The following is a 13,897-nucleotide window of genomic DNA, read 5'->3' as shown; positions in this document are numbered from 1 at the left end:
CTAGAGACCAAATGTTCTAAAGAAAATGCAGGCTTTGGCTTCTGGCTTCAACGCCTTGCTAGCTGTGTTCCACAGATACCACTGGCTTGTAAGATCTTACAACCTTGTAAGAACTAAAGAAGGCAATGTCTATAATGGGTTCCTTCAAAGCGTCAGACACAAGAGGGTCATGATGACTTCATTACTTTTACTTCTGTTTATCATTCTGCCTATGATGAATGCTTCATAGGTTGCAAGTGGGAGTGGGGCATGGAGTTACTGCACATTGGATTGCATTCTATCGTTAAATAGATTTGGACATGTAAATAGCTCAGTGTATTCCATATTATTTCTAAAAACTGAGCTAGAGCTTTAGGGAAAGGAGTTGGAGAGAAGGCTCCCATCAGTAAAGAGTTTGCCCCAGATACATGAGGACTTGGGATTTAATTCTGGAACACACTTTAAATAAAAGCCAGACAAAATGACAGTAGCATGCACTTGTAACCCCAGTGTGGAGGCAGAGACCTCACTCACTCGCTGATCAGCTAGTCTAGCCTACCGACATGGTGAGTCCCAGTCTCAGAAGTAATTCTCTCTTGAAAACCAAAGCCCCCAAACAAGCAAGCAAACATCAACAAAGCAAAACAAAACAAAAGAAAAAACAGAAACAGCACCCTAACACCCAAAATTAATCTCCTGTCTTTACACACATACAGATGCATGCATAGCATACAGATATGCGTGTGCTCGCGCGTGCGAGCACATACAAACACACACACATACCTACATACGCATACACACACACTTTTAAATAAATGAAAATATTATTTGTGATTCACCTAAGAGCCATTTTCCTAGTTTGACTCGTGTGCACACTGGTCTAGGTAAGACTCCTGGAAGTGCCAATGAATTCCGAGCGAATTCTGTCTTGCTGCACTTCCGAAATATTTCAACGCAGTCTCCTTTATAGCCCTTGTTTTCTTCTTTTCCTCCTCTATTCCCTGACACCTCTGAAAGCAATTTTTAAAACTCAACATGAACTGTGAGAATGAATTACTGCAATCCCTCTACAGCCACAGGGATCACGTTCTTTCATGAGAACGAGTGTGGTTGGAAGGCTGCAGAGGGAAGATCAAGGGCTCCTAAAATTAACGGTTGGGGCAAAAGCAACTGGGAGGGCTTTAGCTAGTTTTAAAATGCAATGGATATGTGTTCTGAAGGACAAACCAGATTTCTTATGTCAACACCTTATTAAAAGGCTGATGGCAATCTCCTTCCTGTACCTATCTTCTGTAGGAACCTGCTATTTTTTCTTTCCAAAAACTCTGAATTATTCTGTATGTTTTGGGGGCAATTTTTTATTTTTCACAAGAGCATCATAAAAATTGAGGAGGATCCTCCCACAGACTCTTTTTATCTAGACTGAATCTCTTTGAAGTTTTCTTTTCTATTTGAACATTTTAAATCCCCATTTACTGCCTTAATCCAGGGTCATCTGTTTCTACTTTCCTTTTTTACTTCTTCGAGCAAAATGATTTGTAATTATTGAAAGTGTTGTTTGTTTGTTTGTTTGTTTGTTTGTTTGTTTGTTTTTACCAGATAGCTTAGTAAAAATCAAATGCTCATTTTTTTCTGGACATTTTCTCCTATGAGAAGGTATAGCTGAAATGAATGTCATGTGTATAGTTCACCCTGTAGAGTTGTGTCTTGTCTGTACATATAGAGAAAGAGGCAAATGCTAAATTCTTGGAATATAGCTTTCACTTGAACATGTGGTCTTTTAAATTTTTGGGTTTTTTTTTTTGGAGAACATTCTTAGAGCCAAGCATCTTTCTGGCTAAAGCCTTTCTTTAAGAACAAACTATCTAAAACAATAACAAATAGTATCGTGGATATACTTTTTCTTTCTTTTTTTAATTTTTAATATTTTTATTACATATTTTCCTCAATTACATTTCCAATGCTATCCCAAAAGTCCCCCAAACCTTCCCCCCCACTTCCCTACCCACCCATTCCCATTTTTTTTGCCCTGGCGTTCCCCTGTACTGGGGCATATAAAGTTTGCGTGTCCAATGGGCCTCTCTTTCCAGTGATGGCTGACTAGGCCATCTTTTGATACATGTGCAGCTAGGTCTTTTAGATTTTTGAATATTTTAAAATTTAAAATTTCATACAAAAATATCATCATCAGGACCAGCAAGCTTGACTTGTAAAGGTCCAGATAGGCTTAAAGGACCATAAGCCTGGCACTGAGACTTGACTGTGTCAATGTAGGGTGATAAAGATCATTGGAAACGTGTTAATACAGTGTTGCAATTGTTTCAATAAAGCTTTATTTGGAAACACAGGTGACTGGCTGGGTTATGCCCTCCAGGCACAGAATGGAGAAACCTGATGCAGATCATTACATTTGCCTCTGTGAATGAGGAATGAGACAGGATGAAGTGAAGGTTAGCACCTTTTTTAGTCCATATTTCTATATCATAGTAATAGCCCTGACACAATTCTCCAAAGATCTCCTTCAGACACACATAAGCTGAACAATTTGTCACTGTCCCCCAGTAGCCCCTCCAAACTCCCAACTCAGTCTGCTTGACTTATTAACAAAGTTTACCTGCCCTCTGAAGGTTTGCCTCTATGACTCTGACTTCAGGAGGACAGGGAGGTCAGCACAGGAGGAAGAATGAGTCAAAGATATGTATGTATAAAAAATCCTATAATAAAACTCATTGCTTTGCACACTAACATAAACTCACATATACATGCACATACAAAGACATACATACATACATACATACATACATACATACATACATACTTACACCAGTGACAGGGATCAAATAAGAGCTCAGTACCTTCTCATTCTGATCCCTAGAACTTTGAGGGTGATCAGGAAAGTTTTCACCTTATGACCAGATAGAACTGGGATTATCAACTCTAATCCTGTCAACACACAGATTTTCTGAGTCAGTCCTCTGGGATCTGGCATTTTTAAAAGGTTCTGGAATATTTCCTACTCGTCCTAATATTTGAAGAACTGTCCATATGAAACCGGTGCAATAGTCCATTTCTCATTCAGGAGACGTACTTTAAATTCCTTCTAAACAGAAAAGCATAAGGATGCATCTTCAGGACAGAGTAAATTAAATTTAAGAATATCAACTCAAGATGCAATTAGGGGTTGGGGTCTGCCTGCCCAATGAGTTCTATGCTGTCTTTTTAAGAACTATACATCTTTAGACCTTCCTCTTAACCTCTTTGGTCTCAGTGTACTAACCTAAGAGCAAAATAGTTTGCCATTGTCTCCAGTAGGCCCTCCAAACTCCCAACCCTGTCTGCTTGACTTACTAGCAATGAAGGCAGTCCCTCCCTCCCCCTCCTCCCTTCCTCCCTTCCTCCCTCCATCTCTCCCTCCCTCCCTCCCTCCTTTCCTTCCTTCCTCCCTTTCTCCCTTCCCTCCCTCCTTCCCTCCTTCCCTCCCTCCCTCCCTCCCTCCCTCCCTCCCTCCCATGCTCCCTTCCTCTTTCCTTCCTTTCTTTATTCCTTCCTTCCTTCTTTCTTTTCTTTCTTCCCAGTACCTGTTCTTTAATTAACGTAGTGGGTAATGAGTCATTATCTTATTTTCAAATATACATGTCATTTTTCTTGTTCATTCTCCTTTCCCCCACTGTACTCCCATACCCAACCTGCCATCCGCTCCCCTCATATCTGTCCTTCTTTCAAGTTGGATACTTTACCTCCCCCGACTTAAAATCTTTCCATCTTAAAAACCATCAAGGCTATTTGTAGTTGGAACACTGACTTTGAAATTCTATAAACAACTCCCCCATCTGTTGCCTGTGTTCTTGGTGGGGTGGGAGAAAAGTCCGGCTGTGTTTTCTGCTCTCTGCTCACTGCTCAGTGCTTGCTGCTCTCTGTTTGAGAGTCACTCAAGGGGCCAGATCTTCTCACCCCTGGCCATGCACAGACACCTTCCAAGGTGCTCTTTAAATTCCTGGAGTTCATAACTCCAAAACAGTGAAATCCAAACCTATGGTGGAAAACAGGTCTTAGGTGGTGGGGGAGCAGATGGTTCCAGGGAGCAACCAACATCAGAACATCAGTTCAGAAAACAAGGAGACCCAAAGTGATTGATTACAAGAGCCACCTGGATTCCTACTAGAAGGGCAGCACTTCTTCCCCAGACCTAAACTTTTAGTCTGAACAATAATCAGGACGATTATTTTGTCATCCTTGCTCAGGGGCCATGCTAATCTTCTCTGTATCATTCCAATTTTAGTATATGTGCTGGCGAAGAGAGCACCAGGTTGATTGTTGTGATCAACTAAACATGGGAAAATCCACATCAACATCATGCTGGCTCCATCGAATTAATTCTGTCTATTATAAAAAGCCTTTCCTTTGTATAAATGTACCACATTTTCTGTATCCATTCTTCTGTTGAGGGACATCTGGGTTCTTTCCACCTTCTGGCTACTATAAATAAGGCTGCTATGAACATAGTGGAACATGTTCTTATTACCAATTGGAACTTCTTCTGGGTATATGCCCAGGAGAGGTATTGCTGGACATTTACACAATGGAGTACTACTCAGCTATTAAAAACAATGGATTTATGAAATTATTGGACAAATGGATGTATCTGGAGGATATCATCCTTAGTGAGGTAACCCAATCACAAAAGAAGTCATTAGATATGAACTCACTGATAAGTGGATATTAGTCCAGAAACATAGAACACCCAAGATACAATTTGCAAAACACAATAAAATCAAGAGAGATGACCAATGGGTGGATACTTCATTCCTCCTTAGAATAGGGAACAAAATACCCATGAAAGGAGTTACAGAGACAAAGTTTGGAGCTAAGATGAAAGGATGGACCATCTAGAGACTGCCATACCTGGGGATCCATCCGATAATCAGCTACCAAACCCAGACACTATTGCATATGCCAGAAAGATTTTGCTGAAGGGACCCTGTTATAGCTGTCTCATATGAGGCTATGCTAGTGCCTGGCAAATACAGAAGTGGATGCTCACAGTCATCTATAAGAGGGAACACAGGGCCCCCAATGGAGAAGCTACAGAAAGCACCCAAGGAGCTAAAGGGATCTGCAACCCTATAGATGGAACAACAATATGAACTAACCAGAACCCCAGAGCTCGTATCTCTAGCTGCATATGTAGCAGAAGATAGCCTAGTCGGCCATCACTGGGAAGAGAGGCCCCTTGGTATTGCAAACTTTATATGCCCCAGTACAGGGGAATGCCAGGGCCAAGAAGTGGGAGTGGGTATGGCAGAGGGAGGGTATAGGGAACTTTTGGGATAGCATTTGAAATGTATATAAAGAAAATATCTAATAAAAAATAAAAAATAGGAAAAGAATAAAGCCTTCCTGCAACCTGGGTTTGAGATTGGAATGGACTCCATTACGAAAGACAGATTCAAAAGCAAAAGACATGGACTGTTGGCATTTGTGTAACATGTATACATAGGAGGTACTCAGAGAAAATATAGGCTTCTGAGAAGTGGTTTTTTGAGTTTCAGCTTGTACAGCTTTCTCAGTGATGTGCTATAAACGTTTAGAGAATTGACGAACCAAAGGAAAAGGCCATGTCTATGTTCATGGTGCACTTGGTGGCCATGTGTGTACAGGTACATGTATGTATATATGTGGGGACCAGAGGTCAACCTTGATACTATCCTTCATAACTCTTTATCTTGTTTGATGTTACAGTGTCTCACTGACCTGGCTTTCCAAATAGGCTAGGCTGGCTACAGCCGGGAACTTCCTGACTCTGCTTCCCCAGTGGCAAGATCACAAGCACTGGATACCATGCCTGACTTTCCATGTGGGTCCTGGGGGTAGAAATTGAGTCCTCAAGCTTGCAAGCCAAGCACTTTGCTGAGTCATTTTCTCAGACCCTCTTCTTATTAGGACAACTTTCAGAGTGTACATAGCACCCAGAAGATTTCCAACCCTTCTTCTGTTCCAGTAGGTCATAGCTTATATGCAGATATAAGCACTTCCTCTACGACACAGTCAGAGTTTCTTTTAGGCAGGGCCAAGCTGCTTTGTGTAGTAGCAGCATCTAGCTTAAAAAAAAAATGCTCCTTGGACTTCCCCAAGCTGTGTCTTTCCACAAAAGGAGTTACTCACCAGTGTGGCCTTAAACTGTGCCCACTAAAGGAGAATGCACATTCCACACACATCTCCCTTTTTATCACATACTATTTTACTCCTCCATAGACTCTGGCTTTTCATTCTGGTGTCTCTCGTCGTATGCAGTCTGCCCATATATTAGACTTCTTTGCATCTTAGGATAAATTAGATTGCCAAGGGCCATGCAGGAGGAACGACGGATAGCTTTAGAACTCATGGAATGCAGTCCATGGTTACCACAGCCACGTGGGTGGGCCTCAGTGTGCTGTGACCCTGAGGACTGTGTCCTGAGGACTTTATGCTCTTATGGAGTTCTGCTCTCAGTTGCTGCCCTCACCTCCCTCTTAATCTATGAAGTATATGAAAACTCCAAGGGGGTTTCCAGTCCCTCACTGGACAGCTCCTCTGGCATTCACAGTTCTAAGGCTTGATCTCTTTCTTTCTTTCTTTCTGGCATTGCTCTCGGAACAGATTAATGATTCTATCACCACCCTAGAGAAGAACTCAAGAGATACAGATTGTCAACGACTTCTGCCCTTAGAAAACATTTGGAAAAATAAAATTGTTAGTGAAGCTAGGTTGAAACGATTTTACTACTAGCTCTGATGTAGAAAAATCTTAGGGAACAATATGAGGTTCAGAAAGGCACACTCCTATTAGTTAAGCTAGGGACCCTTTATGGCCAGGGAACAAGAACAATGGCAGCACTGACTGACATGACTCTCACTGAGGCTGGACTGGCAATGATTGATTTCTTATACTCATTTTGCCCTCAGCTTCCTGATATGATTTAATAAGAATTACTGATGACTAGATATACATTTTGAGAATTTAAGGCAGATATGACTGATTTTTTTATATAAAAGTTGAGACTTGTAATTCTTTTAAGAGTCTTACACGGTTACTTTTAAAGATTATATAGTAGAATAATTACTTCTTTCTTTGTAACAGCAAATTGCTGCCTGCCGGTAAGAGAAACTGACTGAGAAAACTACCTCACTTGCTTACACTTTGTTAATCTATAGCAAGTTGCTTGGTTATGAATCTACGTGAGCTTTTGAGAATAATTGGTTTTCTTTACCTGTACTACATCATGTTATATCTTGTAACAGCCTTGAAAAACACATTGTTTTTTCATAACCATTTACTAGAAGAAAATTAAAATGTAATCACATTGTAACTGTATACTGCTTGAAAGATTTTGCTGGGATATATAAACTGTGGAAGAAAGAACAAAGTGGGGTATGGTGTGGTAAGGTGTGGTGTGGTGTGGCTGGGGCATTGTCTCTCCCATCCATCAGCTATGTGTGTATGTGTAAACTTTGTGCAAATGGGGGTTAGAACATTGTTCCTTCTACCCACCAGTTGTAGGAATTTATTTGTGTATGTGTGGGATACTTAGAGCTTGCTTGCTAGAACTTTGCTCTAACCATTTTATTTATGTGTCTGTCTGTGGGTCTGTATACATTGATATACGTGTGTATGTATATATACATTTGTGTGTATGAAGTTATTGGACTCTTGACTTTTGTTTCATCCAGTGGGTGTGGGTGTGTGTCCATATAAATTTTCTCTCTTACCTTCTCGTTCTTGCTGGCCCCAAGGAGGTAAAAGAGTTCATAATTTTTCTGCTGGCCATAGAGAATGCCAGCCCCAGTAAATTAAGCTTTGTTCCATCAGGAAAAAAAAGTCTGCAGGAGTAACTTTTCTAATCACTAGCAGCCTTTGGCAGTAGCCCCTGTAGGTGTCTGGATCTACCTCAGTCAGCAGCTTTAAACACTGACACACACACACACCCATTCCAACAGCTGCCTGCCTCAGTTTACACATCACATGGATGCCAAAGCCAGAGTCATCAGCATTAGATGTCTGTAACTTGTCTACTGTCCTTCTTTCTTTGGTCCTCAGTGTCCCTGGGAGTTACACTGTGAAAATAGACTGCTTGTCTGTTTCTTACATTAGGAGAGGTAAGTCCCGCTAGTCATTTAGAAGGGAATCCTCACCTTATCTTGTGTGTGCAGCTGTGAGCAGAACGTGTGACTTCTGTGGCCTGAACACTTTAGCAATGATTCTCACTTGTTAGTTTGAAAAGCTGTCAATGCTGAGCAGAGCAGGTGATTCTGAGTCTGCATGTGGCTAAGTGTATTGTTTTATAGTCACAGCCAATACTTGGCTTTCCATGCCACAAAGTAGGGAGGAATGGGAGGAAACTCCTGAGCTTCAGAAACATAGAGAGAAATACCAAGTGTGAGGTAGAGGGCAGGGATGGATGGGCAGTGGGAGGGGAGAAGCAGAAGAGTCCTCATCAAGAGCAAGATGATGTTCTTTCTATCCCGGTAATGAACATCAAGACTGAAATCACTAAGTTTTGCTTTATTCCAGTGTAGTAAATAGAAAGTCATATTATCATTCTAGGAACAATCAGCCCTGCCCTGTGCACTAACAAATGGGGGCTTTAGAGCAAATTATGCAACAGGTATATCTTCAGTGTATTAGTGATCTCTTGGCTTCAACTTTCTTAGCATTAGCTATGGTACCCGGATCTCATCAAAGTGTCCATGCCACAGACTGTGGACTCCATATGAACCCACTGACCTCAGGCTTCAGCCATAGCCTACCTTATCTTTAACTTTTCTTTTAAAGAGAAAAGAATGTTTCCCTTTTCATTCTAAGACTCAATTATATATACTATAATGCTTTAGTACAGGGCCATACTTTTTTTTTAAATCAAATTAGTTGTCAGTATTTCAAAAGTAGAACACTTCCCATAAAAATGTTATCAATTCCACATTTCCCTTGGAAACTTTGGTAATTGCATGGCAAGAATCCTATTTTCCTATATATCGATTCAGTATTGAGCCTTTATATGTGGTATGGACACTTCTCTTTGCAAGAAACTCCTCTACTCTCTATTGCCTCCCAGACAATGGGACACATTGATGGTCATTATCCTCCTGTCCACCTCCTATTATGACACAGGCAAAGGGCAATGGGACAGTTACTGTGCTCAAAGGCAGCCTGACAAAGAGGCAAATAGCAAAGAAGAAAATTGAAGGAGTAGAGATTCCTTTAAGGGCTGGGGAGATGCCCCATTTCGTAAGCTGCTTGCTATGTAATCAGCAAGCTCTACTTTAGGGCGTGCATTCTCACATTTACATATACGTGCACAAACATGTATACATGCACTCATTTACATAAGTAGTCCACCATACACATTTCTGAGAACTTCCTAGCTGCCAGAAACCTTTCAGTTTGAAATCTGTGCTAAGACCATCTTTCCCAGTTCTGGGTACTTCTGGACATTTGAAAACTGGCTTTTCACCACCAGGCCAGTGTTGTGTGAGAATGATGAGGGTCTTGGGAGGCAGAGCTATAATGTTCTCTGCCCTTCTGCTTCCTGAAGGTAGGAATGCTAGGCCCCCAGGTCTCTGTCTTGACAGTGCTGTTCTTCTGTATCTGCAGCATGATTAAGTGCATGAGTTTTGAATTCAAACTCAGTAGTGTCAAGCTTGAGCTTCATCTCTTTCAAGATGTATGAAGATGTGTGAATAATCACCTTAGCATCCTTCTCATAGCATTGGGCTGCTCAGTGGCACTGGAACTATAGAGCTGTTATGGTGAGTGGATGGGAAGAGCTATTGGAAGGAATCTAGCAAGGCTTCACACCTAGCGAGTGTCAGCTAGCATGCAATGGTGAGTTTTTCTTCACGACCTTGATACTGTCATCACGCCTGTGTGCTGAATGCCCACTGTAGCCTCATAAAAACTCAGAACCTAGAGTGCTTTGTAATGGCCAATGTTTACATGTGGTATTATATGTGTCGTTGGCATTGGTATTAATACATACTGTTTTGTGAAACTGATTAAACATGCTTTATGTAGCTCCAGGGAAAATTTTCAGACCAACTAAGTAGAAGCTAGGAAAAGATGTTGGCTCAATATTGCGATGATTTTTTTTTAGTTGTGGAGACAGAAAGCAGGCAAATGAACCGGTTGTTGCAGGGCGAGCAGCCCATCCCTTGCAGCATAGAGCAAAGCTAGATGATTGCACCTGGGGAATACCATGGGGCTTCCATCCACACTGTTATCCACAAGCTACATGTGGCCACTTACGTTTACTTGAAATGGAATAAAATTAAAGTCCAGCTCTTCAGTCATGCTCTTCATATTTCAAGTGCTAATGGCAAGAGCCACACATGGCAGTAGATGTGGTTACTTTATTTGACCGCACTGAAAATTCTTCTGGGAGGACTCCATTTTGAATCCAGTCCTTGAGAAAGATGGAGGCCGAAAGCATGGGGTAGAAATTCTAAAGGAGAAACTCAAGCTGTTGAGTGGAGGAACACTTGCCTGGAGATGCTTGCATTTCAGGTCCCCCCTTACCCCAGGCAGAGCAGTGCTTCTGAGCCTTAAGTTCCCATTTGTAGAATTAAAACTGGTCCCCAAAGGTGACTATGAGGACACCTGGATGAACTTCAGGCTTTGCATCCATGACAAGGTGTGATGGGCTCTATCCATAGGAGGGAGGAAATATATATTCAATGGACTCTTCTGCAGAAAAGCAGGCAAAAAGCCAGATCATTTCAGACTAGAAAGCTACCCCTAATGAGCACTAAACAGTGCACCTGACACTGAGCTGGGTTTCTTAAACATGGAGTCTCATCCGATTCTGATAGTAAAAATAGTAGGTTTTTCTGTAAAGTCAGTGACCCTTTAGAGGGGTCTGGAACCCCTCTAGCCATGGGTAAGTTGTAGGTGTGCAGTACCAGGAATGGATTTCCTCCTACTGAGCAGAACTTAAGTTCAAATAGACATCGGTTACTTCCCAAATAAAAGTGGCATTATAACACCATTAGATATGTCTTGTTAATCTGGACATTTTGTTGTGGTTTGTCACTATACAGCTGGAGAGAAATAATGACTGCTTTTCTCGCTTGGCAGTGTGTATAGCACCTTCAGATACTATGAGAGCCAGTCCTCAGGATGGGGCTTACAGGTCATTTCCAGCTTGATTGGTCTAAATTCGGTGTATGAAGTGTGCTGTGTCTTCAGCAGTAGGGTCTTGCTGCCAAGTCCTCGAGGAAAAACGGGGGCAATGACAATAGTCTATTTGGGTTTTGGAGTTCTTAAACCTTCTGACCAAGGACTCAAAGGGACGTTCCCCAGGCCTGGCACAGGGGTTTTTGTTAGTCTGTGGTTTTGTACATTATTACTCCATGTGCTACACGTGCATGCACCCATGCATGCATGTATGTGTGTGTGATTTATTTATTTGTTTATTTATTTACTTAAGTAAACATAACATAATATGTTCCATATGACTCTGTCAAACATTCTTAATTTTTTAAAAATCACTCCTTCCTCACTCTTCTCCTGTGTTATTCTCCACCCCCCCCCTTCCTTAGGTAAATCTTGCCTCATTTCCCCATTTCTGCCTTCATAGCACCTGTATCCTATTAGCCCCTTCTGTAGAGTCACCCCCCTGCCCCTATTCTTCCTGGCTTCTGTGCTTAATTTAGATTACTCACATCTAAAGAAACATAGCCATGATCCACGAATGACAAGACTGTACCGTGTTTTCATCTTTTAGATGTGTGCATTCCCAGTTTGTACTCAGGCAGGCAGGGCTGGGGTATGGATACAATTCTGTCTAGGCCCAAGAGTTTTACAACTGTGCTTTTAGCCCAGCTGCCCCATTTATAAGAAATGTGAGGAAATCTGCAAAGGCTGATGACACCATGTCCTTCGTCACAGAGAGATAAAGATGCCATGTTCATGTCTCCTCTTGCCAATGACATTGCAAGCTCTAGGTAGACAAGAATTATGCCTACATTTGTTTCTTCTATCCTTCCCAGAACTGTACTGAACACACAAGAATTCAGGAACTATTTACACAACTGAATGGAAGTAAATCTTCTAAAAAGGACAGTGTATCAAAGAACTGTTTCTTAGCAACTTGCTTCAGGGAAACAGGCCATGTTGATGTAGCAGAGCAAAGCCCTTTATATTATCACTCTGGTTATTAATGAATGCCCATGGTCAGGATGGAAGGGGCTGTTTGTTCTCATATGGATAATAAGTAGTATAGACAAGGGAGATATTATTGGCTAATGAGGACCAGCACCATTCTCTTGGTTTCATTTTGTCATTTAATTTCTTAAAGGACTGTTATCACTTGTTCCTTTTTGACAGCCTCCAGTCTTATGCAGTGAAGAGACTCATATGAGTTGATATCTGACTTCTCTCTTGTGCCAGCCACATAGAAACCTCCAGACTAGAAGGAGTTAGGGAAGTTCTATTAAGGAGATAAAGAACAAGGCAAGCAACTGTTAGCAGCTGCGCCCTTTCTGATTTCTTTCTAGGCTGTTTTTGTGTAGGCACCCAGGGGGAATGGAAAACTGTTTTCATATCTAGATAACAAGTGGAGAAGCTTTTGACCTGGTGGATTTTTACTTATGTTTGTTCATGTTTCTCAGGAATAACAAGATATCCCATTGGATACTAGATTTTTGGAAATAGGAGACTTCTTTTTTAAGACATTCAAATGATAAAGGATAAGATGGTAGGAATCCCAGTACTTGTAGAGCTGAGGCAGAACAGGTTTTAGTTGATGGCTAGCTTGGTCTACATACTAAGGCTCTGCCTTATATCTAAGAATGAAATATGCAATTAATACTAGATATATTCACATGTGGTTTTGTAGGCTGTTTCCTTCCAAAAGCATTATGGTTTGTTAAGTAAACCATGCTGTCTGCTGTTGTTCCATCAGGGAGCCAGCATTCCATAAATGTATTTATTCCTATCATAGTAATAAAAGTAAGAGCCAAATAGCTCCATAGCTGATCCTGCTCCTTCAATCACTGATACCTACTTGGTAAGCGTGCTTTTCCACAGTCTCCTATCTTTACTGAATTCTTTGTACATGGGGTTTAAAGGGTTATTTCATAAAAAAAAAAAAATACTACCATTTTGCTACACGGATAGCCTGAAGCAGTTTTTAGTAGGTTTCCATATGAGTGTTTTGAAATGTCTATCATGTTATTGATCCTGCCCTCTCTTCCATACCTAAACAAGCAAGTTCTTAAAATAGTGTTCATCAGCACTGAAAGAGAAGTTTCTAGGAACTCTTGGATTGGCCTCAGTAATAGAGAGGTTAATGACTCTCCCAAAGATGCCTAACCTCCCATATCTGTGAATGTATTACCTTTTAAAGAGATTTTAATGTTGCAGGTAAAATCAAGATCATCAGAGCTGACTACCACAAGATATGTATACTGGTTTGTGTAGATAGCCAAGTAATGGTCAGAGAAACCTTTAAAATAAAATGGGAGCCTGAAGAATAAAAGTAGAGTATTGACATGCCATGATGTGAGAACTCTCCTTGCTGGCTGTAATGAACAAGGGAGCAGCGTTAAGCCAAGGTATGTAGATAGCCAGCCAAGAAGTATAGCCATATGGCCAAAGAGTATAGCTAGCCCAGAGAAGTTGGAAAGATGAGGGTATGATTCAGATTCATCTCTTGAGCTCCCAGGAAGCAACATAGTCCTGTCTAGCCCCCAGGCTTAGTTTCAGAAGACCCAGGCCAGACTTCTGAATTTGGGAACTAAAAGTCTATGTAGTCATCATGGTTCAAGCATTTGTGGTAACTTGTTATAACTTCCACCAAATGCTGCTTCATAGAATGCTAAGTCATGGCTGGAACTAAAATTTCAAGGTCAAAGCAGAGTTGCAAGGGGTGACCTTTCCACCTCTC

General features: G+C 41.2%; 1 protein-coding gene and 1 pseudogene across 3 annotated transcripts in view; one reads left to right on the top strand and one right to left on the bottom strand.

Annotated features, from left to right (window-relative positions):
• Window positions 1-13,897, top strand: part of Tafa1 (TAFA chemokine like family member 1) — a 526,210-nt gene that overhangs the window by 341,628 nt on the left and 170,685 nt on the right. The gene's annotated exons all lie outside the window — the stretch shown is intronic.
• Window positions 4,182-4,282, bottom strand: LOC115031471 (U6 spliceosomal RNA; annotated as a pseudogene).

The sequence above is a fragment of the Mus caroli genome, unplaced genomic scaffold, assembly GCF_978045245.1.
Source record: "Mus caroli unplaced genomic scaffold, Mus_caroli_1 scaffold_7, whole genome shotgun sequence".
In the NCBI taxonomy this organism is placed as follows: Eukaryota; Metazoa; Chordata; class Mammalia; order Rodentia; family Muridae; genus Mus; species Mus caroli.
This window is presented reverse-complemented; position numbering and strand designations above follow the sequence as displayed.